The sequence below is a fragment of the Clarias gariepinus genome, chromosome 2 (genome assembly GCF_024256425.1).
Source record: "Clarias gariepinus isolate MV-2021 ecotype Netherlands chromosome 2, CGAR_prim_01v2, whole genome shotgun sequence".
NCBI lineage: Eukaryota > Metazoa > Chordata > Actinopteri > Siluriformes > Clariidae > Clarias > Clarias gariepinus.
Window position 1 is genome coordinate 42,548,934 of NC_071101.1, and position 27,837 is coordinate 42,576,770.

The following is a 27,837-nucleotide window of genomic DNA, read 5'->3' on the forward strand; positions in this document are numbered from 1 at the left end:
CAATGGCTTGTTGTACTGGCATAAAATGTAATGTCGGGTCCCTATGGTCTTCTTTCAACACAGTAAATTGAAGTCAGAGTGGCTTGGATTCTAGTTGTTTCTAACTGGTTAAAATGCATTTTTCTTAGGGTTTGGAAGTGTTTTTAGGGGTTTAGTAGATTTAATTAGGGTTATTTCTACAAGTGATTAAAAATATGGTAACGCTTCACGATTTTGCGTGTCATCCTTGCGCAGGGGCCATGCTAATCTTCTCTGTATCGTTCCAATTTTAGTATATGCGGGGCCGTAGCACCCACGAACTCGGCTTGTCACGGGCCCCTATAAGTGTGGAGGGCCCTTTCCACATGTACTGTTCATGGCGAGTAGAATAGACCCACATAGGTTTTCCCCGTAGATTTGCAGCAGCGATCTGAATACAACCATGTTACACAATCTTTACAGGCATGCTTATTGCCCCAGTAAACCATTAAACACTATAAAATGTTTAACTTTTTTTATTTAATGTATCAGACTGCAGAGGTGCATGCTGGGAGTATGGAGAATCAGGCACGTGCTGGCGTTCTAATTTGTCCACTGTGTGATCAAGTACTCTGTCCTTTGTTCTCATGGTCACACCCTTCCCCCACCCCGTGGCTCTGCATGTGTACATAACCCTTCAGTATTTATTACTCATTAGTTGATAGCCTATAACAAATTTGGTAAAGCTAACAATGCTTTTCTGCATCACTGTTATATCTTTGTGATTTACAAAAGGGTAACAGAACTGTCATTTTTCCGTTTCTATCGAGGGGTCGCCACAGCAGACCATCCAATCTGCACACAACTTTGGCACAGGTTTTATGCCGGATGCCCTTTCGGATTCAACTCTCCTATTTTATCTGAGTTTGCTTCTGGCACTGCCGCCAGTGGCTGGGGTTTGGCCGTTGGGAATCCTTTACTTTTGGCATGTGTTTGTAAGGGAAGGCAGTAGGCAGCGTCACCTTTGAAGTTATATTGTTAGCCTGTCACGGAGGCTCATCATCAACTGCAATGTTTAATAATATTTAATGTTGTGGAAATAATTTAAATCACACAGTAAGTTTCTCTGATTAGTAACATAAAGAAATGCTTGTTGATGACAAAAAATAGATATTAAAGTCAACAATCAGTAACTGGGGCAAATCTTTGGCAACAATGTTTGTACAAACTTTGTACATGGGTGTGGGTACATAACCTAATGCACTCCAAGAGGTTATGTCTAAATGTACCTCTAGGGGATGCTAAAATTCACAAATCCACTCCAAGAGGTTATGTCTAAATGTACCTCTAGGGGGTGCTATAATTCACAAATGAGTAAAATTGCTCATACCTTTTAAACCAATCCACATCAAATCCTGATTCTTCTTTCTCCAAATTTCCTAAAACGAATTTGAAATTCCACAATTTGAGGCAATATCTCAGCAATGGCTTGTTGTACTGGCATAAAATGTAATGTCGGGTCCCTATGGTCTTCTTTCAACACAGTAAATTGAAGTCAGAGTGGCTTGGATTCTAGTTGTTTCTAACTGGTTAAAATGCATTTTTCTTAGGGTTTGGAAGTGTTTTTAGGGGTTTAGTAGATTTAATTAGGGTTATTTCTACAAGTGATTAAAAATATGGTAACGCTTCACGATTTTGCGTGTCATCCTTGCGCAGGGGCCATGCTAATCTTCTCTGTATCGTTCCAATTTTAGTATATGCGGGGCCGTAGCACCCACGAACTCGGCTTGTCACGGGCCCCTATAAGTGTGGAGGGCCCTTTCCACATGTACTGTTCATGGCGAGTAGAATAGACCCACATAGGTTTTCCCCGTAGATTTGCAGCACCGATCTGAATACAACCATGTTACACAATCTTTACAGGCATGCTTATTGCCCCAGTAAACCATTAAACACTATAAAATGTTTAACTTTTTTTATTTAATGTATCAGACTGCAGAGGTGCATGCTGGGAGTATGGAGAATCAGGCACGTGCTGGCGTTCTAATTTGTCCACTGTGTGATCAAGTACTCTGTCCTTTGTTCTCATGGTCACACCCTTCCCCCACCCCGTGGCTCTGCATGTGTACATAACCCTTCAGTATTTATTACTCATTAGTTGATAGCCTATAACAAATTTGGTAAAGCTAACAATGCTTTTCTGCATCACTGTTATATCTTTGTGATTTACAAAAGGGTAACAGAACTGTCATTTTTCCGTTTCTATCGAGGGGTCGCCACAGCAGACCATCCAATCTGCACACAACTTTGGCACAGGTTTTATGCCGGATGCCCTTTCGGATTCAACTCTCCTATTTTATCTGAGTTTGCTTCTGGCACTGCCGCCAGTGGCTGGGGTTTGGCCGTTGGGAATCCTTTACTTTTGGCATGTGTTTGTAAGGGAAGGCAGTAGGCAGCGTCACCTTTGAAGTTATATTGTTAGCCTGTCACGGAGGCTCATCATCAACTGCAATGTTTAATAATATTTAATGTTGTGGAAATAATTTAAATCACACAGTAAGTTTCTCTGATTAGTAACATAAAGAAATGCTTGTTGATGACAAAAAATAGATATTAAAGTCAACAATCAGTAACTGGGGCAAATCTTTGGCAACAATGTTTGTACAAACTTTGTACATGGGTGTGGGTACATAACCTAATGCACTCCAAGAGGTTATGTCTAAATGTACCTCTAGGGGATGCTAAAATTCACAAATCCACTCCAAGAGGTTATGTCTAAATGTACCTCTAGGGGGTGCTATAATTCACAAATGAGTAAAATTGCTCATACCTTTTAAACCAATCCACATCAAATCCTGATTCTTCTTTCTCCAAATTTCCTAAAACGAATTTGAAATTCCACAATTTGAGGCAATATCTCAGCAATGGCTTGTTGTACTGGCATAAAATGTAATGTCGGGTCCCTATGGTCTTCTTTCAACACAGTAAATTGAAGTCAGAGTGGCTTGGATTCTAGTTGTTTCTAACTGGTTAAAATGCATTTTTCTTAGGGTTTGGAAGTGTTTTTAGGGGTTTAGTAGATTTAATTAGGGTTATTTCTACAAGTGATTAAAAATATGGTAACGCTTCACGATTTTGCGTGTCATCCTTGCGCAGGGGCCATGCTAATCTTCTCTGTATCGTTCCAATTTTAGTATATGCGGGGCCGTAGCACCCACGAACTCGGCTTGTCACGGGCCCCTATAAGTGTGGAGGGCCCTTTCCACATGTACTGTTCATGGCGAGTAGAATAGACCCACATAGGTTTTCCCCGTAGATTTGCAGCACCGATCTGAATACAACCATGTTACACAATCTTTACAGGCATGCTTATTGCCCCAGTAAACCATTAAACACTATAAAATGTTTAACTTTTTTTATTTAATGTATCAGACTGCAGAGGTGCATGCTGGGAGTATGGAGAATCAGGCACGTGCTGGCGTTCTAATTTGTCCACTGTGTGATCAAGTACTCTGTCCTTTGTTCTCATGGTCACACCCTTCCCCCACCCCGTGGCTCTGCATGTGTACATAACCCTTCAGTATTTATTACTCATTAGTTGATAGCCTATAACAAATTTGGTAAAGCTAACAATGCTTTTCTGCATCACTGTTATATCTTTGTGATTTACAAAAGGGTAACAGAACTGTCATTTTTCCGTTTCTATCGAGGGGTCGCCACAGCAGACCATCCAATCTGCACACAACTTTGGCACAGGTTTTATGCCGGATGCCCTTTCGGATTCAACTCTCCTATTTTATCTGAGTTTGCTTCTGGCACTGCCGCCAGTGGCTGGGGTTTGGCCGTTGGGAATCCTTTACTTTTGGCATGTGTTTGTAAGGGAAGGCAGTAGGCAGCGTCACCTTTGAAGTTATATTGTTAGCCTGTCACGGAGGCTCATCATCAACTGCAATGTTTAATAATATTTAATGTTGTGGAAATAATTTAAATCACACAGTAAGTTTCTCTGATTAGTAACATAAAGAAATGCTTGTTGATGACAAAAAATAGATATTAAAGTCAACAATCAGTAACTGGGGCAAATCTTTGGCAACAATGTTTGTACAAACTTTGTACATGGGTGTGGGTACATAACCTAATGCACTCCAAGAGGTTATGTCTAAATGTACCTCTAGGGGATGCTAAAATTCACAAATCCACTCCAAGAGGTTATGTCTAAATGTACCTCTAGGGGGTGCTATAATTCACAAATGAGTAAAATTGCTCATACCTTTTAAACCAATCCACATCAAATCCTGATTCTTCTTTCTCCAAATTTCCTAAAACGAATTTGAAATTCCACAATTTGAGGCAATATCTCAGCAATGGCTTGTTGTACTGGCATAAAATGTAATGTCGGGTCCCTATGGTCTTCTTTCAACACAGTAAATTGAAGTCAGAGTGGCTTGGATTCTAGTTGTTTCTAACTGGTTAAAATGCATTTTTCTTAGGGTTTGGAAGTGTTTTTAGGGGTTTAGTAGATTTAATTAGGGTTATTTCTACAAGTGATTAAAAATATGGTAACGCTTCACGATTTTGCGTGTCATCCTTGCGCAGGGGCCATGCTAATCTTCTCTGTATCGTTCCAATTTTAGTATATGCGGGGCCGTAGCACCCACGAACTCGGCTTGTCACGGGCCCCTATAAGTGTGGAGGGCCCTTTCCACATGTACTGTTCATGGCGAGTAGAATAGACCCACATAGGTTTTCCCCGTAGATTTGCAGCACCGATCTGAATACAACCATGTTACACAATCTTTACAGGCATGCTTATTGCCCCAGTAAACCATTAATCACTATAAAATGTTTAACTTTTTTTATTTAATGTCTCAGACTGCAGAGGTGCATGCTGGGAGTATGGAGAATCAGGCACGTGCTGGCGTTCTAATTTGTCCACTGTGTGATCAAGTACTCTGTCCTTTGTTCTCATGGTCACACCCTTCCCCCACCCCATGGCTCTGCATGTGTACATAACCCTTCAGTAATTATTACTCATTAGTTGATAGCCTATAACAAATTTGGTAAAGCTAACAATGCTTTTCTGCATCACTGTTACATCTTTGTGATTTACAAAAGGGTAACAGAACTGTCATTTTTCTGTTTCTATCACGGGGTCGCCACAGCAGACCATCCAATCTGCACACAACTTTGGCACAGGTTTTATGCCGGATGCCCTTTCGGATGCAACTCTTATATTTTATCTGAGTTTGCTTATGGCACTGCCTCCAGTGGCTGGGGTTTGGCCGTTGGGAATCCTTTACTTTTGGCATGTGTTTGTAAGGGAAGGCAGTAGGCAGCGTCACCTTTGAAGTTATATTGTTAGCCTGTCACGGAGGCTCATCATCAACTGCAATGTTTAATAATATTTAATGTTGTGGAAATAATTTAAATCACACAGTAAGTTTCTCTGTTTAGTAACATAAAGAAATGCTTGTTGATGACAAAAAATAGATATTAAAGTCAACAATCAGTAACTGGGGCAAATCTTTGGCAACAATGTTTGTACAAACTTTGTACATGGGTGTGGGTACATAACCTAATGCACTCCAAGAGGTTATGTCTAAATGTACCTCTAGGGGATGCTAAAATTCACAAATCCACTCCAAGAGGTTATGTCTAAATGTACCTCTAGGGGGTGCTATAATTCACAAATGAGTAAAATTGCTCATACCTTTTAAACCAATCCACATCAAATCCTGATTCTTCTTTCTCCAAATTTCCTAAAACGAATTTGAAATTCCACAATTTGAGGCAATATCTCAGCAATGGCTTGTTGTACTGGCATAAAATGTAATGTCGGGTCCCTATGGTCTTCTTTCAACACAGTAAATTGAAGTCAGAGTGGCTTGGATTCTAGTTGTTTCTAACTGGTTAAAATGCATTTTTCTTAGGGTTTGGAAGTGTTTTTAGGGGTTTAGTAGATTTAATTAGGGTTATTTCTACAAGTGATTAAAAATATGGTAACGCTTCACGATTTTGCGTGTCATCCTTGCGCAGGGGCCATGCTAATCTTCTCTGTATCGTTCCAATTTTAGTATATGCGGGGCCGTAGCACCCACGAACTTGGCTTGTCACGGGCCCCTATAAGTGTGGAGGGCCCTTTCCACATGTACTGTTCATGGCGAGTAGAATAGACCCACATAGGTTTTCCCCGTAGATTTGCAGCACCGATCTGAATACAACCATGTTACACAATCTTTACAGGCATGCTTATTGCCCCAGTAAACCATTAATCACTATAAAATGTTTAACTTTTTTTATTTAATGTCTCAGACTGCAGAGGTGCATGCTGGGAGTATGGAGAATCAGGCACGTGCTGGCGTTCTAATTTGTCCACTGTGTGATCAAGTACTCTGTCCTTTGTTCTCATGGTCACACCCTTCCCCCACCCCATGGCTCTGCATGTGTACATAACCCTTCAGTAATTATTACTCATTAGTTGATAGCCTATAACAAATTTGGTAAAGCTAACAATGCTTTTCTGCATCACTGTTACATCTTTGTGATTTACAAAAGGGTAACAGAACTGTCATTTTTCTGTTTCTATCACGGGGTCGCCACAGCAGACCATCCAATCTGCACACAACTTTGGCACAGGTTTTATGCCGGATGCCCTTTCGGATGCAACTCTTATATTTTATCTGAGTTTGCTTATGGCACTGCCTCCAGTGGCTGGGGTTTGGCCGTTGGGAATCCTTTACTTTTGGCATGTGTTTGTAAGGGAAGGCAGTAGGCAGCGTCACCTTTGAAGTTATATTGTTAGCCTGTCACGGAGGCTCATCATCAACTGCAATGTTTAATAATATTTAATGTTGTGAAAATAATTTAAATCACACAGTAAGTTTCTTTGATTAGTAACATAAAGAAATGCTTGTTGATGACAAAAAATAGATATTAAAGTCAACAATTAGTAACTGGGGCAAATCTTTGGCAACAATGTTTGTACAAACTTTGTACATGGGTGTGGGTACATAACCTAATGCACTCCAAGAGGTTATGTCTAAATGTACCTCTAGGGGATGCTAAAATTCACAAATCCACTCCAAGAGGTTATGTCTGAATGTACCTCTAGGGGGTGCTATAATTCACAAATGAGTAAAATTGCTCATACCTTTTAAACCAATCCACATCAAATCTTGATTCTTCTTTCTCCAAATTTCCTAAAACGAATTTGAAATTCCACAATTTGAGGCAATATCTCAGCAATGGCTTGTTGTACTGGCATAAAATGTAATGTCGGGTCCCTATGGTCTTCTTTCAACACAGTAAATTGAAGTCAGAGTGGCTTGGATTCTAGTTGTTTCTAACTGGTTAAAATGCATTTTTCTTAGGATTTGGAAGTGTTTTTAGGCGTTTAGTAGATTTAATTAGGGTTATTTCTACAAGTGATTAAAAATATGGTAACGCTTCACGATTTTGCGTGTCATCCTTGCGCAGGGGCCATGCTAATCTTCTCTGTATCGTTCCAATTTTAGTATATGCGGGGCCGTAGCACCCACGAACTCGGCTTGTCACGGGCCCCTATAAGTGTGGAGGGCCCTTTCCACATGTACTGTTCATGGCGAGTAGATTAGAGCCACATAGGTTTTCCCCGTAGATTTGCAGCACCGATCTGAATACAACCATGTTACACAATCTTTACAGGCATGCTTATTGCCCCAGTAAACCATTAAACACTATAAAATGTTTAACTTTTTTTATTTAATGTATCAGACTGCAGAGGTGCATGCTGGGAGTATGGAGAATCAGGCACGTGCTGGCGTTCTAATTTGTCCACTGTGTGATCAAGTACTCTGTCCTTTGTTCTCATGGTCACACCCTTCCCCCACCCCGTGGCTCTGCATGTGTACATAACCCTTCAGTATTTATTACTCATTAGTTGATAGCCTATAATAAATTTGGTAAAGCTAACAATGCTTTTCTGCATCACTGTTATATCTTTGTGATTTACAAAAGGGTAACAGAACTGTCATTTTTCCGTTTCTATCGAGGGGTCGCCACAGCAGACCATCCAATCTGCACACAACTTTGGCACAAGTTTTATGCCGGATGCCCTTTCGGATTCAACTCTCCTATTTTATCTGAGTTTGCTTCTGGCACTGCCGCCAGTGGCTGGGGTTTGGCCGTTGGGAATCCTTTACTTTTGGCATGTGTTTGTAAGGGAAGGCAGTAGGCAGCGTCACCTTTGAAGTTATATTGTTAGCCTGTCACGGAGGCTCATCATCAACTGCAATGTTTAATAATATTTAATGTTGTGGAAATAATTTAAATCACACAGTAAGTTTCTCTGATTAGTAACATAAAGAAATGCTTGTTGATGACAAAAAATAGATATTAAAGTCAACAATCAGTAACTGGGGCAAATCTTTGGCAACAATGTTTGTACAAACTTTGTACATGGGTGTGGGTACATAACCTAATGCACTCCAAGAGGTTATGTCTAAATGTACCTCTAGGGGATGCTAAAATTCACAAATCCACTCCAAGAGGTTATGTCTAAATGTACCTCTAGGGGGTGCTATAATTCACAAATGAGTAAAATTGCTCATACCTTTTAAACCAATCCACATCAAATCTTGATTCTTCTTTCTCCAAATTTCCTAAAAAACGAATTTGAAATTCCACAATTTGAGGCAATATCTCAGCAATGGCTTGTTGTACTGGCATAAAATGTAATGTCGGGTCCCTATGGTCTTCTTTCAACACAGTAAATTGAAGTCAGAGTGGCTTGGATTCTAGTTGTTTCTAACTGGTTAAAATGCATTTTTCTTAGGGTTTGGAAGTGTTTTTAGGGGTTTAGTAGATTTAATTAGGGTTATTTCTACAAGTGATTAAAAATATGGTAACGCTTCACGATTTTGCGTGTCATCCTTGCGCAGGGGCCATGCTAATCTTCTCTGTATCGTTCCAATTTTAGTATATGCGGGGCCGTAGCACCCACGAACTCGGCTTGTCACGGGCCCCTATAAGTGTGGAGGGCCCTTTCCACATGTACTGTTCATGGCGAGTAGAATAGAGCCACATAAGTTTTCCCCGTAGATTTGCAGCACCGATCTGAATACAACCATGTTACACAATCTTTACAGGCATGCTTATTGCCCCAGTAAACCATTAAACACTATAAAATGTTTAACTTTTTTTATTTAATGTATCAGACTGCAGAGGTGCATGCTGGGAGTATGGAGAATCAGGCACGTGCTGGCGTTCTAATTTGTCCACTGTGTGATTAAGTACTCTGTCCTTTGTTCTCATGGTCACACCCTTCCCCCACCCCGTGGCTCTGCATGTGTACATAACCCTTCAGTATTTATTACTCATTAGTTGATAGCCTATAACAAATTTGGTAAAGCTAACAATGCTTTTCTGCATCACTGTTATATCTTTGTGATTTACAAAAGGGTAACAGAACTGTCATTTTTCCGTTTCTATCGAGGGGTCGCCACAGCAGACCATCCAATCTGCACACAACTTTGGCACAGGTTTTATGCCGGATGCCCTTTCGGATGCAACTCTCCTATTTTATCTGAGTTTGCTTCTGGCACTGCCTCCAGTGGCTGGGGTTTGGCCGTTGGGAATCCTTTACTTTTGGCATGTGTTTGTAAGGGAAGGCAGTAGGCAGCGTCACCTTTGAAGTTATATTGTTAGCCTGTCACGGAGGCTCATCATCAACTGCAATGTTTAATAATATTTAATGTTGTGGAAATAATTTAAATCACACAGTAAGTTTCTCTGTTTAGTAACATAAAGAAATGCTTGTTGATGACAAAAAATAGATATTAAAGTCAACAATCAGTAACTGGGGCAAATCTTTGGCAACAATTTTTGTACAAACTTTGTACATGGGTGTGGGTACATAACCTAATGCACTCCAAGAGGTTATGTCTAAATGTACCACTAGGGGATGCTAAAATTTACAAATCCACTCCAAGAGGTTATGTCTAAATGTACCTCTAGGGGGTGCTATAATTCACAAATGAGTAAAATTGCTCATACCTTTTAAACCAATCCACATCAAATCCTGATTCTTCTTTCTCCAAATTTCCTAAAACGAATTTGAAATTCCACAATTTGAGGCAATATCTCAGCAATGGCTTGTTGTACTGGCATAAAATGTAATGTCGGGTCCCTATGGTCTTCTTTCAACACAGTAAATTGAAGTCAGAGTGGCTTGGATTCTAGTTGTTTCTAACTGGTTAAAATGCATTTTTCTTAGGATTTGGAAGTGTTTTTAGGCGTTTAGTAGATTTAATTAGGGTTATTTCTACAAGTGATTAAAAATATGGTAACGCTTCACGATTTTGCGTGTCATCCTTGCGCAGGGGCCATGCTAATCTTCTCTGTATCGTTCCAATTTTAGTATATGCGGGGCCGTAGCACCCACGAACTCGGCTTGTCACGGGCCCCTATAAGTGTGGAGGGCCCTTTCCACATGTACTGTTCATGGCGAGTAGATTAGAGCCACATAGGTTTTCCCCGTAGATTTGCAGCACCGATCTGAATACAACCATGTTACACAATCTTTACAGGCATGCTTATTGCCCCAGTAAACCATTAAACACTATAAAATGTTTAACTTTTTTTATTTAATGTATCAGACTGCAGAGGTGCATGCTGGGAGTATGGAGAATCAGGCACGTGCTGGCGTTCTAATTTGTCCACTGTGTGATCAAGTACTCTGTCCTTTGTTCTCATGGTCACACCCTTCCCCCACCCCGTGGCTCTGCATGTGTACATAACCCTTCAGTATTTATTACTCATTAGTTGATAGCCTATAATAAATTTGGTAAAGCTAACAATGCTTTTCTGCATCACTGTTATATCTTTGTGATTTACAAAAGGGTAACAGAACTGTCATTTTTCCGTTTCTATCGAGGGGTCGCCACAGCAGACCATCCAATCTGCACACAACTTTGGCACAAGTTTTATGCCGGATGCCCTTTCGGATTCAACTCTCCTATTTTATCTGAGTTTGCTTCTGGCACTGCCGCCAGTGGCTGGGGTTTGGCCGTTGGGAATCCTTTACTTTTGGCATGTGTTTGTAAGGGAAGGCAGTAGGCAGCGTCACCTTTGAAGTTATATTGTTAGCCTGTCACGGAGGCTCATCATCAACTGCAATGTTTAATAATATTTAATGTTGTGGAAATAATTTAAATCACACAGTAAGTTTCTCTGATTAGTAACATAAAGAAATGCTTGTTGATGACAAAAAATAGATATTAAAGTCAACAATCAGTAACTGGGGCAAATCTTTGGCAACAATGTTTGTACAAACTTTGTACATGGGTGTGGGTACATAACCTAATGCACTCCAAGAGGTTATGTCTAAATGTACCTCTAGGGGATGCTAAAATTCACAAATCCACTCCAAGAGGTTATGTCTAAATGTACCTCTAGGGGGTGCTATAATTCACAAATGAGTAAAATTGCTCATACCTTTTAAACCAATCCACATCAAATCTTGATTCTTCTTTCTCCAAATTTCCTAAAAAACGAATTTGAAATTCCACAATTTGAGGCAATATCTCAGCAATGGCTTGTTGTACTGGCATAAAATGTAATGTCGGGTCCCTATGGTCTTCTTTCAACACAGTAAATTGAAGTCAGAGTGGCTTGGATTCTAGTTGTTTCTAACTGGTTAAAATGCATTTTTCTTAGGGTTTGGAAGTGTTTTTAGGGGTTTAGTAGATTTAATTAGGGTTATTTCTACAAGTGATTAAAAATATGGTAACGCTTCACGATTTTGCGTGTCATCCTTGCGCAGGGGCCATGCTAATCTTCTCTGTATCGTTCCAATTTTAGTATATGCGGGGCCGTAGCACCCACGAACTCGGCTTGTCACGGGCCCCTATAAGTGTGGAGGGCCCTTTCCACATGTACTGTTCATGGCGAGTAGAATAGAGCCACATAAGTTTTCCCCGTAGATTTGCAGCACCGATCTGAATACAACCATGTTACACAATCTTTACAGGCATGCTTATTGCCCCAGTAAACCATTAAACACTATAAAATGTTTAACTTTTTTTATTTAATGTATCAGACTGCAGAGGTGCATGCTGGGAGTATGGAGAATCAGGCACGTGCTGGCGTTCTAATTTGTCCACTGTGTGATTAAGTACTCTGTCCTTTGTTCTCATGGTCACACCCTTCCCCCACCCCGTGGCTCTGCATGTGTACATAACCCTTCAGTATTTATTACTCATTAGTTGATAGCCTATAACAAATTTGGTAAAGCTAACAATGCTTTTCTGCATCACTGTTATATCTTTGTGATTTACAAAAGGGTAACAGAACTGTCATTTTTCCGTTTCTATCGAGGGGTCGCCACAGCAGACCATCCAATCTGCACACAACTTTGGCACAGGTTTTATGCCGGATGCCCTTTCGGATGCAACTCTCCTATTTTATCTGAGTTTGCTTCTGGCACTGCCTCCAGTGGCTGGGGTTTGGCCGTTGGGAATCCTTTACTTTTGGCATGTGTTTGTAAGGGAAGGCAGTAGGCAGCGTCACCTTTGAAGTTATATTGTTAGCCTGTCACGGAGGCTCATCATCAACTGCAATGTTTAATAATATTTAATGTTGTGGAAATAATTTAAATCACACAGTAAGTTTCTCTGTTTAGTAACATAAAGAAATGCTTGTTGATGACAAAAAATAGATATTAAAGTCAACAATCAGTAACTGGGGCAAATCTTTGGCAACAATTTTTGTACAAACTTTGTACATGGGTGTGGGTACATAACCTAATGCACTCCAAGAGGTTATGTCTAAATGTACCACTAGGGGATGCTAAAATTTACAAATCCACTCCAAGAGGTTATGTCTAAATGTACCTCTAGGGGGTGCTATAATTCACAAATGAGTAAAATTGCTCATACCTTTTAAACCAATCCACATCAAATCCTGATTCTTCTTTCTCCAAATTTCCTAAAACGAATTTGAAATTCCACAATTTGAGGCAATATCTCAGCAATGGCTTGTTGTACTGGCATAAAATGTAATGTCGGGTCCCTATGGTCTTCTTTCAACACAGTAAATTGAAGTCAGAGTGGCTTGGATTCTAGTTGTTTCTAACTGGTTAAAATGCATTTTTCTTAGGGTTTGGAAGTGTTTTAGGGGTTTAGTAGATTTAATTAGGGTTATTTCTACAAGTGATTAAAAATATGGTAACGCTTCACGATTTTGCGTGTCATCCTTGCGCAGGGGCCATGCTAATCTTCTCTGTATCGTTCCAATTTTAGTATATGCGGGGCCGTAGCACCCACGAACTCGGCTTGTCACGGGCCCCTATAAGTGTGGAGGGCCCTTTCCACATGTACTGTTCATGGCGAGTAGAATAGACCCACATAGGTTTTCCCCGTAGATTTGCAGCACCGATCTGAATACAACCATGTTACACAATCTTTACAGGCATGCTTATTGCCCCAGTAAACCATTAAACACTATAAAATGTTTAACTTTTTTTATTTAATGTCTCAGACTGCAGAGGTGCATGCTGGGAGTATGGAGAATCAGGCACGTGCTGGCGTTCTAATTTGTCCACTGTGTGATCAAGTACTCTGTCCTTTGTTCTCATGGTCACACCCTTCCCCCACCCCGTGGCTCTGCATGTGTACATAACCCTTCAGTAATTATTACTCATTAGTTGATAGCCTATAACAAATTTGGTAAAGCTAACAATGCTTTTCTGCATCACTGTTATATCTTTGTGAATTACAAAAGGGTAACAGAACTGTCATTTTTCTGTTTCTATCGAGGGGTCGCCACAGCAGACCATCCAATCTGCACACAACTTTGGCACAGGTTTTATGCCGGATGCCCTTTCGAATGCAACTCTCCTATTTTATCTGAGTTTGTTTCTGGCACTGCCTCCAGTGGCTGGGGTTTGGCCGTTGGGAATCCTTTACTTTTGGCATGTGTTTGTAAGGGAAGGCAGTAGGCAGCGTCACCTTTGAAGTTATATTGTTAGCCTGTCACGGAGGCTCATCATCAACTGCAATGTTTAATAATATTTAATGTTGTGGAAATAATTTAAATCACACAGTAAGTTTCTCTGTTTAGTAACATAAAGAAATGCTTGTTGATGACAAAAAATAGATATTAAAGTCAACAATCAGTAACTGGGGCAAATCTTTGGCAACAATGTTTGTACAAACTTTGTACATGGGTGTGGGTACATAACCTAATGCACTCCAAGAGGTTATGTCTAAATGTACCTCTAGGGGATGCTAAAATTCATAAATCCACTCCAAGAGGTTATGTCTAAATGTACCTCTAGGGGGTGCTATAATTCACAAATGAGTAAAATTGCTCATACCTTTTAAACCAATCCACATCAAATCCTGATTCTTCTTTCTCCAAATTTCCTAAAACGAATTTGGAATTCCACAATTTGAGGCAATATCTCAGCAATGGCTTGTTGTACTGGCATAAAATGTAATGTCGGGTCCCTATGGTCTTCTTTCAACACAGTAAATTGAAGTCAGAGTGGCTTGGATTCTAGTTGTTTCTAACTGGTTAAAATGCATTTTTCTTAGGGTTTGGAAGTGTTTTTAGGGGTTTAGTAGATTTAATTAGGGTTATTTCTACAAGTGATTAAAAATATGGTAACGCTTCACGATTTTGCGTGTCATCCTTGCGCAGGGGCCATGCTAATCTTCTCTGTATCGTTCCAATTTTAGTATATGCGGGGCCGTAGCACCCACGAACTCGGCTTGTCACGGGCCCCTATAAGTGTGGAGGGCCCTTTCCACATGTACTGTTCATGGCGAGTAGAATAGAGCCACATAAGTTTTCCCCGTAGATTTGCAGCACCGATCTGAATACAACCATGTTACACAATCTTTACAGGCATGCTTATTGCCCCAGTAAACCATTAAACACTATAAAATGTTTAACTTTTTTTATTTAATGTATCAGACTGCAGAGGTGCATGCTGGGAGTATGGAGAATCAGGCACGTGCTGGCGTTCTAATTTGTCCACTGTGTGATTAAGTACTCTGTCCTTTGTTCTCATGGTCACACCCTTCCCCCACCCCGTGGCTCTGCATGTGTACATAACCCTTCAGTATTTATTACTCATTAGTTGATAGCCTATAACAAATTTGGTAAAGCTAACAATGCTTTTCTGCATCACTGTTATATCTTTGTGATTTACAAAAGGGTAACAGAACTGTCATTTTTCCATTTCTATCGAGGGGTCGCCACAGCAGACCATCCAATCTGCACACAACTTTGGCACAGGTTTTATGCCGGATGCCCTTTCGGATGCAACTCTCCTATTTTATCTGAGTTTGCTTCTGGCACTGCCGCCAGTGGCTGGGGTTTGGCCGTTGGGAATCCTTTACTTTTGGCATGTGTTTGTAAGGGAAGGCAGTAGGCAGCGTCACCTTTGAAGTTATATTGTTAGCCTGTCACGGAGGCTCATCATCAACTGCAATGTTTAATAATATTTAATGTTGTGGAAATAATTTAAATCACACAGTAAGTTTCTCTGTTTAGTAACATAAAGAAATGCTTGTTGATGACAAAAAATAGATATTAAAGTCAACAATCAGTAACTGGGGCAAATCTTTGGCAACAATTTTTGTACAAACTTTGTACATGGGTGTGGGTACATAACCTAATGCACTCCAAGAGGTTATGTCTAAATGTACCACTAGGGGATGCTAAAATTTACAAATCCACTCCAAGAGGTTATGTCTAAATGTACCTCTAGGGGGTGCTATAATTCACAAATGAGTAAAATTGCTCATACCTTTTAAACCAATCCACATCAAATCCTGATTCTTCTTTCTCCAAATTTCCTAAAACGAATTTGAAATTCCACAATTTGAGGCAATATCTCAGCAATGGCTTGTTGTACTGGCATAAAATGTAATGTCGGGTCCCTATGGTCTTCTTTCAACACAGTAAATTGAAGTCAGAGTGGCTTGGATTCTAGTTGTTTCTAACTGGTTAAAATGCATTTTTCTTAGGGTTTGGAAGTGTTTTAGGGGTTTAGTAGATTTAATTAGGGTTATTTCTACAAGTGATTAAAAATATGGTAACGCTTCACGATTTTGCGTGTCATCCTTGCGCAGGGGCCATGCTAATCTTCTCTGTATCATTCCAATCTTAGTATATGCGGGGCCGTAGCACCCACGAACTCGGCTTGTCACGGGCCCCTATAAGTGTGGAGGGCCCTTTCCACATGTACTGTTCATGGCGAGTAGAATAGACCCACATAGGTTTTCCCCGTAGATTTGCAGCACCGATCTGAATACAACCATGTTACACAATCTTTACAGGCATGCTTATTGCCCCAGTAAACCATTAAACACTATAAAATGTTTAACTTTTTTTATTTAATGTCTCAGACTGCAGAGGTGCATGCTGGGAGTATGGAGAATCAGGCACGTGCTGGCGTTCTAATTTGTCCACTGTGTGATCAAGTACTCTGTCCTTTGTTCTCATGGTCACACCCTTCCCCCACCCCGTGGCTCTGCATGTGTACATAACCCTTCAGTAATTATTACTCATTAGTTGATAGCCTATAACACATTTGGTAAAGCTAACAATGCTTTTCTGCATCACTGTTATATCTTTGTGATTTACAAAAGGGTAACAGAACTGTCATTTTTCTGTTTCTATCGAGGGGTCGCCACAGCAGACCATCCAATCTGCACACAACTTTGGCACAGGTTTTATGCCGGATGCCCTTTCGGATGCAACTCTCCTATTTTATCTGAGTTTGTTTCTGGCACTGCCTCCAGTGGCTGGGGTTTGGCCGTTGGGAATCCTTTACTTTTGGCATGTGTTTGTAAGGGAAGGCAGTAGGCAGCGTCACCTTTGAAGTTATATTGTTAGCCTGTCACGGAGGCTCATCATCAACTGCAATGTTTAATAATATTTAATGTTGTGGAAATAATTTAAATCACACAGTAAGTTTCTCTGTTTAGTAACATAAAGAAATGCTTGTTGATGACAAAAAATAGATATTAAAGTCAACAATCAGTAACTGGGGCAAATCTTTGGCAACAATGTTTGTACAAACTTTGTACATGGGTGTGGGTACATAACCTAATGCACTCCAAGAGGTTATGTCTAAATGTACCACTAGGGGATGCTAAAATTCATAAATCCACTCCAAGAGGTTATGTCTAAATGTACCTCTAGGGGGTGCTATAATTCACAAATGAGTAAAATTGCTCATACCTTTTAAACCAATCGACATCAAATCCTGATTCTTCTTTCTCCAAATTTCCTAAAACGAATTTGAAATTCCACAATTTGAGGCAATATCTCAGCAATGGCTTGTTGTACTGGCATAAAATGTAATGTCGGGTCCCTATGGTCTTCTTTCAACACAGTAAATTGAAGTCAGAGTGGCTTGGATTCTAGTTGTTTCTAACTGGTTAAAATGCATTTTTCTTAGGGTTTGGAAGTGTTTTTAGGGGTTTAGTAGATTTGATTAGGGTTATTTCTACAAGTGATTAAAAATATGGTAACGCTTCACGATTTTGCGTGTCATCCTTGCGCAGGGGCCATGCTAATCTTCTCTGTATCGTTCCAATTTTAGTATATGCGGGGCCGTAGCACCCACGAACTCGGCTTGTCACGGGCCCCTATAAGTGTGGAGGGCCCTTTCCACATGTACTGTTCATGGCGAGTAGAATAGAGCCACATAGGTTTTCACCGTAGATTTGCAGCACCGATCTGAATACAACCATGTTACACAATCTTTACAGGCATGCTTATTGCCCCAGTAAACCATTAATCACTATAAAATGTTTACCTTTTTTTATTTAATGTCTCAGACTGCAGAGGTGCATGCTGGGACTATGGAGAATCAGGCACGTGCTGGCGTTCTAATTTGTCCACTGTGTGATCAAGTACTCTGTCCTTTGTTCTCATGGTCACACCCTTCCCCCACCCCATGGCTCTGCATGTGTACATAACCCTTCAGTAATTATTACTCATTAGTTGATAGCCTATAACAAATTTGGTAAAGCTAACAATGCTTTTCTGCATCACTGTTACATCTTTGTGATTTACAAAAGGGTAACAGAACTGTCATTTTTCTGTTTCTATCACGGGGTCGCCACAGCAGACCATCCAATCTGCACACAACTTTGGCACAGGTTTTATGCCGGATGCCCTTTCGGATGCAACTCTTATATTTTATCTGAGTTTGCTTATGGCACTGCCTCCAGTGGCTGGGGTTTGGCCGTTGGGAATCCTTTACTTTTGGCATGTGTTTGTAAGGGAAGGCAGTAGGCAGCGTCACCTTTGAAGTTATATTGTTAGCCTGTCACGGAGGCTCATCATCAACTGCAATGTTTAATAATATTTAATGTTGTGGAAATAATTTAAATCACACAGTAAGTTTCTCTGTTTAGTAACATAAAGAAATGCTTGTTGATGACAAAAAATAGATATTAAAGTCAACAATCAGTAACTGGGGCAAATCTTTGGCAACAATGTTTGTACAAACTTTGTACATGGGTGTGGGTACATAACCTAATGCACTCCAAGAGGTTATGTCTAAATGTACCACTAGGGGATGCTAAAATTCACAAATCCACTCCAAGAGGTTATGTCTAAATGTACCTCTAGGGGGTGCTATAATTCACAAATGAGTAAAATTGCTCATACCTTTTAAACCAATCGACATCAAATCCTGATTCTTCTTTCTCCAAATTTCCTAAAACGAATTTGAAATTCCACAATTTGAGGCAATATCTCAGCAATGGCTTGTTGTACTGGCATAAAATGTAATGTCGGGTCCCTATGGTCTTCTTTCAACACAGTAAATTGAAGTCAGAGTGGCTTGGATTCTAGTTGTTTCTAACTGGTTAAAATGCATTTTTCTTAGGGTTTGGAAGTGTTTTTAGGCGTTTAGTAGATTTAATTAGGGTTATTTCTACAAGTGATTAAAAATATGGTAACGCTTCACGATTTTGCGTGTCATCCTTGCGCAGGGGCCATGCTAATCTTCTCGGTATCGTTCCAATTTTAGTACATGCGGGGCCGTAGCACCCACGAACTCGGCTTGTCACGGGCCCCTATAAGTGTGGAGGGCCCTTTCCACATGTACTGTTCATGGCGAGTAGATTAGAGCCACATAGGTTTTCCCCGTAGATTTGCAGCACCGATCTGAATACAACCATGTTACACAATCTTTACAGGCATGCTTATTGCCCCAGTAAACCATTAAACACTATAAAATGTTTAACTTTTTTTATTTAATGTATCAGACTGCAGAGGTGCATGCTGGGAGTATGGAGAATCAGGCACGTGCTGGCGTTCTAATTTGTCCACTGTGTGATCAAGTACTCTGTCCTTTGTTCTCATGGTCACACCCTTCCCCCACCCCGTGGCTCTGCATGTGTACATAACCCTTCAGTATTTATTACTCATTAGTTGATAGCCTATAACAAATTTGGTAAAGCTAACAATGCTTTTCTGCATCACTGTTATATCTTTGTGATTTACAAAAGGGTAACAGAACTGTCATTTTTCCGTTTCTATCGAGGGGTCGCCACAGCAGACCATCCAATCTGCACACAACTTTGGCACAGGTTTTATGCCGGATGCCCTTTCGGATTCAACTCTCCTATTTTATCTGAGTTTGCTTCTGGCACTGCCGCCAGTGGCTGGGGTTTGGCCGTTGGGAATCCTTTACTTTTGGCATGTGTTTGTAAGGGAAGGCAGTAGGCAGCGTCACCTTTGAAGTTATATTGTTAGCCTGTCACGGAGGCTCATCATCAACTGCAATGTTTAATAATATTTAATGTTGTGGAAATAATTTAAATCACACAGTAAGTTTCTCTGATTAGTAACATAAAGAAATGCTTGTTGATGACAAAAAATAGATATTAAAGTCAACAATCAGTAACTGGGGCAAATCTTTGGCAACAATGTTTGTACAAACTTTGTACATGGGTGTGGGTACATAACCTAATGCACTCCAAGAGGTTATGTCTAAATGTACCTCTAGGGGATGCTAAAATTCACAAATCCACTCCAAGAGGTTATGTCTAAATGTACCTCTAGGGGGTGCTATAATTCACAAATGAGTAAAATTGCTCATACCTTTTAAACCAATCCACATCAAATCCTGATTCTTCTTTCTCCAAATTTCCTAAAACGAATTTGAAATTCCACAATTTGAGGCAATATCTCAGCAATGGCTTGTTGTACTGGCATAAAATGTAATGTCGGGTCCCTATGGTCTTCTTTCAACACAGTAAATTGAAGTCAGAGTGGCTTGGATTCTAGTTGTTTCTAACTGGTTAAAATGCATTTTTCTTAGGGTTTGGAAGTGTTTTTAGGGGTTTAGTAGATTTAATTAGGGTTATTTCTACAAGTGATTAAAAATATGGTAACGCTTCACGATTTTGCGTGTCATCCTTGCGCAGGGGCCATGCTAATCTTCTCTGTATCGTTCCAATTTTAGTATATGCGGGGCCGTAGCACCCACGAACTCGGCTTGTCACGGGCCCCTATAAGTGTGGAGGGCCCTTTCCACATGTACTGTTCATGGCGAGTAGAATAGACCCACATAGGTTTTCCCCGTAGATTTGCAGCACCGATCTGAATACAACCATGTTACACAATCTTTACAGGCATGCTTATTGCCCCAGTAAACCATTAAACACTATAAAATGTTTAACTTTTTTTATTTAATGTCTCAGACTGCAGAGGTGCATGCTGGGAGTATGGAGAATCAGGCACGTGCTGGCGTTCTAATTTGTCCACTGTGTGATTAAGTACTCTGTCCTTTGTTCTCATGGTCACACCCTTCCCCCACCCCATGGCTCTGCATGTGTACATAACCCTTCAGTGATTATTACTCATTAGTTGATAGCCTATAACAAATTTGGTAAAGCTAACAATGCTTTTCTGCATCACTGTTATATCTTTGTGATTTACAAAAGGGTAACAGAACTGTCATTTTTCTGTTTCTATCACGGGGTCGCCACAGCAGACCATCCAATCTGCACACAACTTTGGCACAGGTTTTATGCCGGATGCCCTTTCGGATGCAACTCTTATATTTTATCTGAGTTTGCTTATGGCACTGCCTCCAGTGGCTGGGGTTTGGCCGTTGGGAATCCTTTACTTTTGGCATGTGTTTGTAAGGGAAGGCAGTAGGCAGCGTCACCTTTGAAGTTATATTGTTAGCCTGTCACGGAGGCTCATCATCAACTGCAATGTTTAATAATATTTAATGTTGTGAAAATAATTTAAATCACACAGTAAGTTTCTTTGATTAGTAACATAAAGAAATGCTTGTTGATGACAAAAAATAGATATTAAAGTCAACAATTAGTAACTGGGGCAAATCTTTGGCAACAATGTTTGTACAAACTTTGTACATGGGTGTGGGTACATAACCTAATGCACTCCAAGAGGTTATGTCTAAATGTACCTCTAGGGGATGCTAAAATTCACAAATCCACTCCAAGAGGTTATGTCTAAATGTACCTCTAGGGGGTGCTATAATTCACAAATGAGTAAAATTGCTCATACCTTTTAAACCAATCCACATCAAATCTTGATTCTTCTTTCTCCAAATTTCCTAAAAAACGAATTTGAAATTCCACAATTTGAGGCAATATCTCAGCAATGGCTTGTTGTACTGGCATAAAATGTAATGTCGGGTCCCTATGGTCTTCTTTCAACACAGTAAATTGAAGTCAGAGTGGCTTGGATTCTAGTTGTTTCTAACTGGTTAAAATGCATTTTTCTTAGGGTTTGGAAGTGTTTTTAGGGGTTTAGTAGATTTAATTAGGGTTATTTCTACAAGTGATTAAAAATATGGTAACGCTTCACGATTTTGCGTGTCATCCTTGCGCAGGGGCCATGCTAATCTTCTCTGTATCGTTCCAATTTTAGTATATGCGGGGCCGTAGCACCCACGAACTCGGCTTGTCACGGGCCCCTATAAGTGTGGAGGGCCCTTTCCACATGTACTGTTCATGGCGAGTAGAATAGAGCCACATAAGTTTTCCCCGTAGATTTGCAGCACCGATCTGAATACAACCATGTTACACAATCTTTACAGGCATGCTTATTGCCCCAGTAAACCATTAAACACTATAAAATGTTTAACTTTTTTTATTTAATGTATCAGACTGCAGAGGTGCATGCTGGGAGTATGGAGAATCAGGCACGTGCTGGCGTTTTAATTTGTCCACTGTGTGATCAAGTACTCTGTCCTTTGTTCTCATGGTCACACCCTTCCCCCACCCCATGGCTCTGCATGTGTACATAACCCTTTAGTAATTATTACTCATTAGTTGATAGCCTATAACAAATTTGGTAAAGCTAACAATGCTTTTCTGCATCACTGTTACATCTTTGTGATTTACCAAAGGGTAACAGAACTGTCATTTTTCTGTTTCTATCAAGGGGTCGCCACAGCAGACCATCCAATCTGCACACAACTTTGGCACAGGTTTTATGCCGGATGCCCTTTCGGATGCAACTCTTATATTTTATCTGAGTTTGCTTCTGGCACTGCGTCCAGTGGCTGGGGTTTGGCCGTTGGGAATCCTTTACTTTTGGCATGTGTTTGTAAGGGAAGGCAGTAGGCAGCGTCACCTTTGAAGTTATATTGTTAGCCTGCCACGGAGGCTCATCATCAACTGCAATGTTTAATAATATTTAATGTTGTGGAAATAATTTAAATCACACAGTAAGTTTCTCTGATTAGTAACATAAAGAAATGCTTGTTGATGACAAAAAATAGATATTAAAGTCAACAATCAGTAACTGGGGCAAATCTTTGGCAACAATGTTTGTACAAACTTTGTACATGGGTGTGGGTACATAACCTAATGCACTCCAAGAGGTTATGTCTAAATGTACCTCTAGGGGATGCTAAAATTCACAAATCCACTCCAAGAGGCTATGTCTAAATGTACCTCTAGGGGGTGCTATAATTCCCAAATGAGTAAAATTGCTCATACCTTTTAAACCAATCGACATCAAATCCTGATTCTTCTTTCTCCAAATTTTCTTAAAACGAATTTTAATTAGGGTTATTCCTACAAGTGATTAAAAATATGGTAACGCTTCACGATTTTGCGTGTCATCCTTGCGCAGGGGCCATGCTAATCTTCTCTGTATCGTTCCAATTTTAGTATATGCGGGGCCGTAGAACCCACGAACTCGGCTTGTCACGGGCCCCTATAAGTGTGGAGGGCCCTTTCCACATGTACTGTTCATGGCGAGTAGAATAGACCCACATAGGTTTTCCCCGTAGATTTGCAGCACCGATCTGAATACAACCATGTTACACAATCTTTACAGGCATGCTTATTGCCCCAGTAAACCATTAAACACTATAAAATGTTTAACTTTTTTTATTTAATGTCTCAGACTGCAGAGGTGCATGCTGGGAGTATGGAGAATCAGGCACGTGCTGGCGTTCTAATTTGTCCACTGTGTGATCAAGTACTCTGTCCTTTGTTCTCATGGTCACACCCTTCCCCCACCCCGTGGCTCTGCATGTGTACATAACCCTTCAGTAATTATTACTCATTAGTTGATAGCCTATAACAAATTTGGTAAAGCTAACAATGCTTTTCTGCATCACTGTTATATCTTTGTGATTTACAAAAGGGTAACAGAACTGTCATTTTTCCGTTTCTATCGAGGGGTCGCCACAGCAGACCATCCAATCTGCACACAACTTTGGCACAGGTTTTATGCCGGATGCCCTTTCGGATGCAACTCTCCTATTTTATCTGAGTTTGCTCCTGGCACTGCCTCCAGTGGCTGGGGTTTGGCCGTTGGGAATCCTTTACTTTTGGCATGTGTTTGTAAGGGAAGGCAGTAGGCAGCGTCACCTTTGAAGTTATATTGTTAGCCTGTCACGGAGGCTCATCATCAACTGCAATGTTTAATAATATTTAATGTTGTGGAAATAATTTAAATCACACAGTAAGTTTCTCTGATTAGTAACATAAAGAAATGCTTGTTGATGACAAAAAATAGATATTAAAGTCAACAATCAGTAACTGGGGCAAATCTTTGGCAAAAATGTTTGTACAAACTTTGTACATGGGTGTGGGTACATAACCTAATGCACTCCAAGAGGTTATGTATAAATGTACCTCTAGGGGATGCTAAAATTCACAAATCCACTCCAAGAGGTTATGTCTAAATGTACCTCTAGGGGATGCTAAAATTCACAAATCCACTCCAAGAGGCTATGTCTAAATGTACCTCTAGGGGGTGCTATAATTCACAAATGAGTAAAATTGCTCATACCTTTTAAACCAATCGACATCAAATCCTGATTCTTCTTTCTCCAAATTTCCTAAAACGAATTTGAAATTCCACAATTTGAGGCAATATCTCAGCAATGGCTTGTTGTACTGGCATAAAATGTAATGTCGGGTCCCTATGGTCTTCTTTCAACACAGTAAATTGAAGTCAGAGTGGTTTGGATTCTAGTTGTTTCTAACTGGTTAAAATGCATTTTTCTTAGGGTTTGGAAGTGTTTTTAGGGGTTTAGGAGATTTAATTAGGGTTATTTCTACAAGTGATTAAAAATATGGTAACGCTTCACGATTTTGCGTGTCATCCTTGCGCAGGGGCCATGCTAATCTTCTCTGTATCGTTCCAATTTTAGTATATGCGGGGCCGTAGCACCCACGAACTCGGCTTGTCACGGGCCCCTATAAGTGTGGAGGGCCCTTTCCACATGTACTGTTCATGGCGAGTAGAATAGACCCACATAGGTTTTCCCCGTAGATTTGCAGCACCGATCTGAATACAACCATGTTACACAATCTTTACAGGCATGCTTATTGCCCCAGTAAACCATTAAACACTATAAAATGTTTAACTTTTTTTATTTAATGTCTCAGACTGCAGAGGTGCATGCTGGGAGTATGGAGAATCAGGCACGTGCTGGCGTTTTAATTTGTCCACTGTGTGATCAAGTACTCTGTCCTTTGTTCTCATGGTCACACCCTTCCCCCACCCCATGGCTCTGCATGTGTACATAACCCTTCAGTAATTATTACTCATTAGTTGATAGCCTATAACAAATTTGGTAAAGCTAACAATGCTTTTCTGCATCACTGTTATATCTTTGTGATTTACAAAAGGGTAACAGAACTGTCATTTTTCCGTTTCTATCGAGGGGTCGCCACAGCAGACCATCCAATCTGCACACAACTTTGGCACAGGTTTTATGCCGGATGCCCTTTCGGATGCAACTCTCCTATTTTATCTGAGTTTGCTTCTCGCACTGCCTCCAGTGGCTGGGGTTTGGCCGTTGGGAATCCTTTACTTTTGGCATGTGTTTGTAAGGGAAGGCAGTAGGCAGCGTCACCTTTGAAGTTATATTGTTAGCCTGTCACGGAGGCTCATCATCAACTGCAATGTTGAATAATATTTAATGTTGTGGAAATAATTTAAATCACACAGTAAGTTTCTCTGATTAGTAACATAAAGAAATGCTTGTTGATGACAAAAAATAGATATTAAAGTCAACAATCAGTAACTGGGGCAAATCTTTGGCAACAATGTTTGTACAAACTTTGTACATGGGTGTGGGTACATAACCTAATGCACTCCAAGAGGTTATGTCTAAATGTACCTCTAGGGGATGCTAAAATTCACAAATCCACTCCAAGAGGCTATGTCTAAATGTACCTCTAGGGGGTGCTATAATTCACAAATGAGTAAAATTGCTCATACCTTTTAAACCAATCGACATCAAATCCTGATTCTTCTTTCTCCAAATTTCCTAAAACGAATTTGAAATTCCACAATTTGAGGCAATATCTCAGCAATGGCTTGTTGTACTGGCATAAAATGTAATGTCGGGTCCCTATGGTCTTCTTTCAACACAGTAAATTGAAGTCAGAGTGGCTTGGATTCTAGTTGTTTCTAACTGGTTAAAATGCATTTTTCTTAGGGTTTGGAAGTGTTTTTAGGGGTTTAGGAGATTTAATTAGGGTTATTTCTACAAGTGATTAAAAATATGGTAACGCTTCACGATTTTGCGTGTCATCCTTGCGCAGGGGCCATGCTAATCTTCTCTGTATCGTTCCAATTTTAGTATATGCGGGGCCGTAGCACCCACGAACTCGGCTTGTCACGGGCCCCTATAAGTGTGGAGGGCCCTTTCCACATGTACTGTTCATGGCGAGTAGAATAGACCCACATAGGTTTTCCCCGTAGATTTGCAGCACCGATCTGAATACAACCATGTTACACAATCTTTACAGGCATGCTTATTGCCCCAGTAAACCATTAAACACTATAAAATGTTTAACTTTTTTTATTTAATGTCTCAGACTGCAGAGGTGCATGCTGGGAGTATGGAGAATCAGGCACGTGCTGGCGTTTTAATTTGTCCACTGTGTGATCAAGTACTCTGTCCTTTGTTCTCATGGTCACACCCTTCCCCCACCCCATGGCTCTGCATGTGTACATAACCCTTCAGTAATTATTACTCATTAGTTGATAGCCTATAACAAATTTGGTAAAGCTAACAATGCTTTTCTGCATCACTGTTATATCTTTGTGATTTACAAAAGGGTAACAGAACTGTCATTTTTCCGTTTCTATCGAGGGGTCGCCACAGCAGACCATCCAATCTGCACACAACTTTGGCACAGGTTTTATGCCGGATGCCCTTTCGGATGCAACTCTCCTATTTTATCTGAGTTTGCTTCTCGCACTGCCTCCAGTGGCTGGGGTTTGGCCGTTGGGAATCCTTTACTTTTGGCATGTGTTTGTAAGGGAAGGCAGTAGGCAGCGTCACCTTTGAAGTTATATTGTTAGCCTGTCACGGAGGCTCATCATCAACTGCAATGTTGAATAATATTTAATGTTGTGGAAATAATTTAAATCACACAGTAAGTTTCTCTGATTAGTAACATAAAGAAATGCTTGTTGATGACAAAAAATAGATATTAAAGTCAACAATCAGTAACTGGGGCAAATCTTTGGCAACAATGTTTGTACAAACTTTGTACATGGGTGTGGGTACATAACCTAATGCACTCCAAGAGGTTATGTCTAAATGTACCTCTAGGGGATGCTAAAATTCACAAATCCACTCCAAGAGGCTATGTCTAAATGTACCTCTAGGGGGTGCTATAATTCACAAATGAGTAAAATTGCTCATACCTTTTAAACCAATCGACATCAAATCCTGATTCTTCTTTCTCCAAATTTCCTAAAACGAATTTGAAATTCCACAATTTGAGGCAATATCTCAGCAATGGCTTGTTGTACTGGCATAAAATGTAATGTCGGGTCCCTATGGTCTTCTTTCAACACAGTAAATTGAAGTCAGAGTGGCTTGGATTCTAGTTGTTTCTAACTGGTTAAAATGCATTTTTCTTAGGGTTTGGAAGTGTTTTTAGGGGTTTAGGAGATTTAATTAGGGTTATTTCTACAAGTGATTAAAAATATGGTAACGCTTCACGATTTTGCGTGTCATCCTTGCGCAGGGGCCATGCTAATCTTCTCTGTATCGTTCCAATTTTAGTATATGCGGGGCCGTAGCACCCACGAACTCGGCTTGTCACGGGCCCCTATAAGTGTGGAGGGCCCTTTCCACATGTACTGTTCATGGCGAGTAGAATAGACCCACATAGGTTTTCCCCGTAGATTTGCAGCACCGATCTGAATACAACCATGTTACACAATCTTTACAGGCATGCTTATTGCCCCAGTAAACCATTAAACACTATAAAATGTTTAACTTTTTTTATTTAATGTCTCAGACTGCAGAGGTGCATGCTGGGAGTATGGAGAATCAGGCACGTGCTGGCGTTCTAATTTGTCCACTGTGTGATCAAGTACTCTGTCCTTTGTTCTCAT

The 27,837-nt window shown here is 40.3% G+C and overlaps 20 non-coding genes across 20 annotated transcripts; all 20 read right to left on the bottom strand.

The window, feature by feature from the left end:
• Positions 1-189: 189 nt before the first annotated feature.
• On the bottom strand, positions 190-296 carry LOC128518162 (U6 spliceosomal RNA). Its single transcript, XR_008357621.1, has one exon. It is a non-coding gene; the product is annotated as a U6 spliceosomal RNA (small nuclear RNA).
• A 1,333-nt stretch (positions 297-1,629) lies between these two features.
• Positions 1,630-1,736, bottom strand: LOC128518163 (U6 spliceosomal RNA). The gene has a single exon (XR_008357622.1). It is a non-coding gene; the product is annotated as a U6 spliceosomal RNA (small nuclear RNA).
• A 1,333-nt stretch (positions 1,737-3,069) lies between these two features.
• On the bottom strand, positions 3,070-3,176 carry LOC128518164 (U6 spliceosomal RNA). The gene has a single exon (XR_008357623.1). It is a non-coding gene; the product is annotated as a U6 spliceosomal RNA (small nuclear RNA).
• A 1,333-nt stretch (positions 3,177-4,509) lies between these two features.
• Positions 4,510-4,616, bottom strand: LOC128518166 (U6 spliceosomal RNA). The gene has a single exon (XR_008357625.1). It is a non-coding gene; the product is annotated as a U6 spliceosomal RNA (small nuclear RNA).
• Positions 4,617-5,949: 1,333 nt separating this feature from the next.
• Positions 5,950-6,056, bottom strand: LOC128518167 (U6 spliceosomal RNA). The gene has a single exon (XR_008357626.1). It is a non-coding gene; the product is annotated as a U6 spliceosomal RNA (small nuclear RNA).
• A 1,333-nt stretch (positions 6,057-7,389) lies between these two features.
• Positions 7,390-7,496, bottom strand: LOC128518168 (U6 spliceosomal RNA). The gene has a single exon (XR_008357627.1). It is a non-coding gene; the product is annotated as a U6 spliceosomal RNA (small nuclear RNA).
• Positions 7,497-8,831: 1,335 nt separating this feature from the next.
• LOC128518169 (U6 spliceosomal RNA) lies at positions 8,832-8,938 on the bottom strand. Its single transcript, XR_008357628.1, has one exon. It is a non-coding gene; the product is annotated as a U6 spliceosomal RNA (small nuclear RNA).
• Positions 8,939-10,271: 1,333 nt separating this feature from the next.
• Positions 10,272-10,378, bottom strand: LOC128518170 (U6 spliceosomal RNA). Its single transcript, XR_008357629.1, has one exon. It is a non-coding gene; the product is annotated as a U6 spliceosomal RNA (small nuclear RNA).
• Positions 10,379-11,713: 1,335 nt separating this feature from the next.
• Positions 11,714-11,820, bottom strand: LOC128518171 (U6 spliceosomal RNA). The gene has a single exon (XR_008357630.1). It is a non-coding gene; the product is annotated as a U6 spliceosomal RNA (small nuclear RNA).
• Positions 11,821-13,152: 1,332 nt separating this feature from the next.
• Positions 13,153-13,259, bottom strand: LOC128518172 (U6 spliceosomal RNA). The gene has a single exon (XR_008357631.1). It is a non-coding gene; the product is annotated as a U6 spliceosomal RNA (small nuclear RNA).
• A 1,333-nt stretch (positions 13,260-14,592) lies between these two features.
• LOC128518173 (U6 spliceosomal RNA) lies at positions 14,593-14,699 on the bottom strand. The gene has a single exon (XR_008357632.1). It is a non-coding gene; the product is annotated as a U6 spliceosomal RNA (small nuclear RNA).
• Positions 14,700-16,031: 1,332 nt separating this feature from the next.
• On the bottom strand, positions 16,032-16,138 carry LOC128518197 (U6 spliceosomal RNA). Its single transcript, XR_008357655.1, has one exon. It is a non-coding gene; the product is annotated as a U6 spliceosomal RNA (small nuclear RNA).
• Positions 16,139-17,471: 1,333 nt separating this feature from the next.
• On the bottom strand, positions 17,472-17,578 carry LOC128518174 (U6 spliceosomal RNA). Its single transcript, XR_008357633.1, has one exon. It is a non-coding gene; the product is annotated as a U6 spliceosomal RNA (small nuclear RNA).
• A 1,333-nt stretch (positions 17,579-18,911) lies between these two features.
• Positions 18,912-19,018, bottom strand: LOC128518198 (U6 spliceosomal RNA). Its single transcript, XR_008357656.1, has one exon. It is a non-coding gene; the product is annotated as a U6 spliceosomal RNA (small nuclear RNA).
• A 1,333-nt stretch (positions 19,019-20,351) lies between these two features.
• On the bottom strand, positions 20,352-20,458 carry LOC128518175 (U6 spliceosomal RNA). Its single transcript, XR_008357634.1, has one exon. It is a non-coding gene; the product is annotated as a U6 spliceosomal RNA (small nuclear RNA).
• A 1,335-nt stretch (positions 20,459-21,793) lies between these two features.
• Positions 21,794-21,900, bottom strand: LOC128518177 (U6 spliceosomal RNA). Its single transcript, XR_008357636.1, has one exon. It is a non-coding gene; the product is annotated as a U6 spliceosomal RNA (small nuclear RNA).
• Positions 21,901-23,043: 1,143 nt separating this feature from the next.
• On the bottom strand, positions 23,044-23,150 carry LOC128518144 (U6 spliceosomal RNA). The gene has a single exon (XR_008357604.1). It is a non-coding gene; the product is annotated as a U6 spliceosomal RNA (small nuclear RNA).
• A 1,389-nt stretch (positions 23,151-24,539) lies between these two features.
• LOC128518179 (U6 spliceosomal RNA) lies at positions 24,540-24,646 on the bottom strand. The gene has a single exon (XR_008357637.1). It is a non-coding gene; the product is annotated as a U6 spliceosomal RNA (small nuclear RNA).
• Positions 24,647-25,979: 1,333 nt separating this feature from the next.
• LOC128518180 (U6 spliceosomal RNA) lies at positions 25,980-26,086 on the bottom strand. Its single transcript, XR_008357638.1, has one exon. It is a non-coding gene; the product is annotated as a U6 spliceosomal RNA (small nuclear RNA).
• Positions 26,087-27,419: 1,333 nt separating this feature from the next.
• On the bottom strand, positions 27,420-27,526 carry LOC128518181 (U6 spliceosomal RNA). Its single transcript, XR_008357639.1, has one exon. It is a non-coding gene; the product is annotated as a U6 spliceosomal RNA (small nuclear RNA).
• Positions 27,527-27,837: the final 311 nt, after the last annotated feature.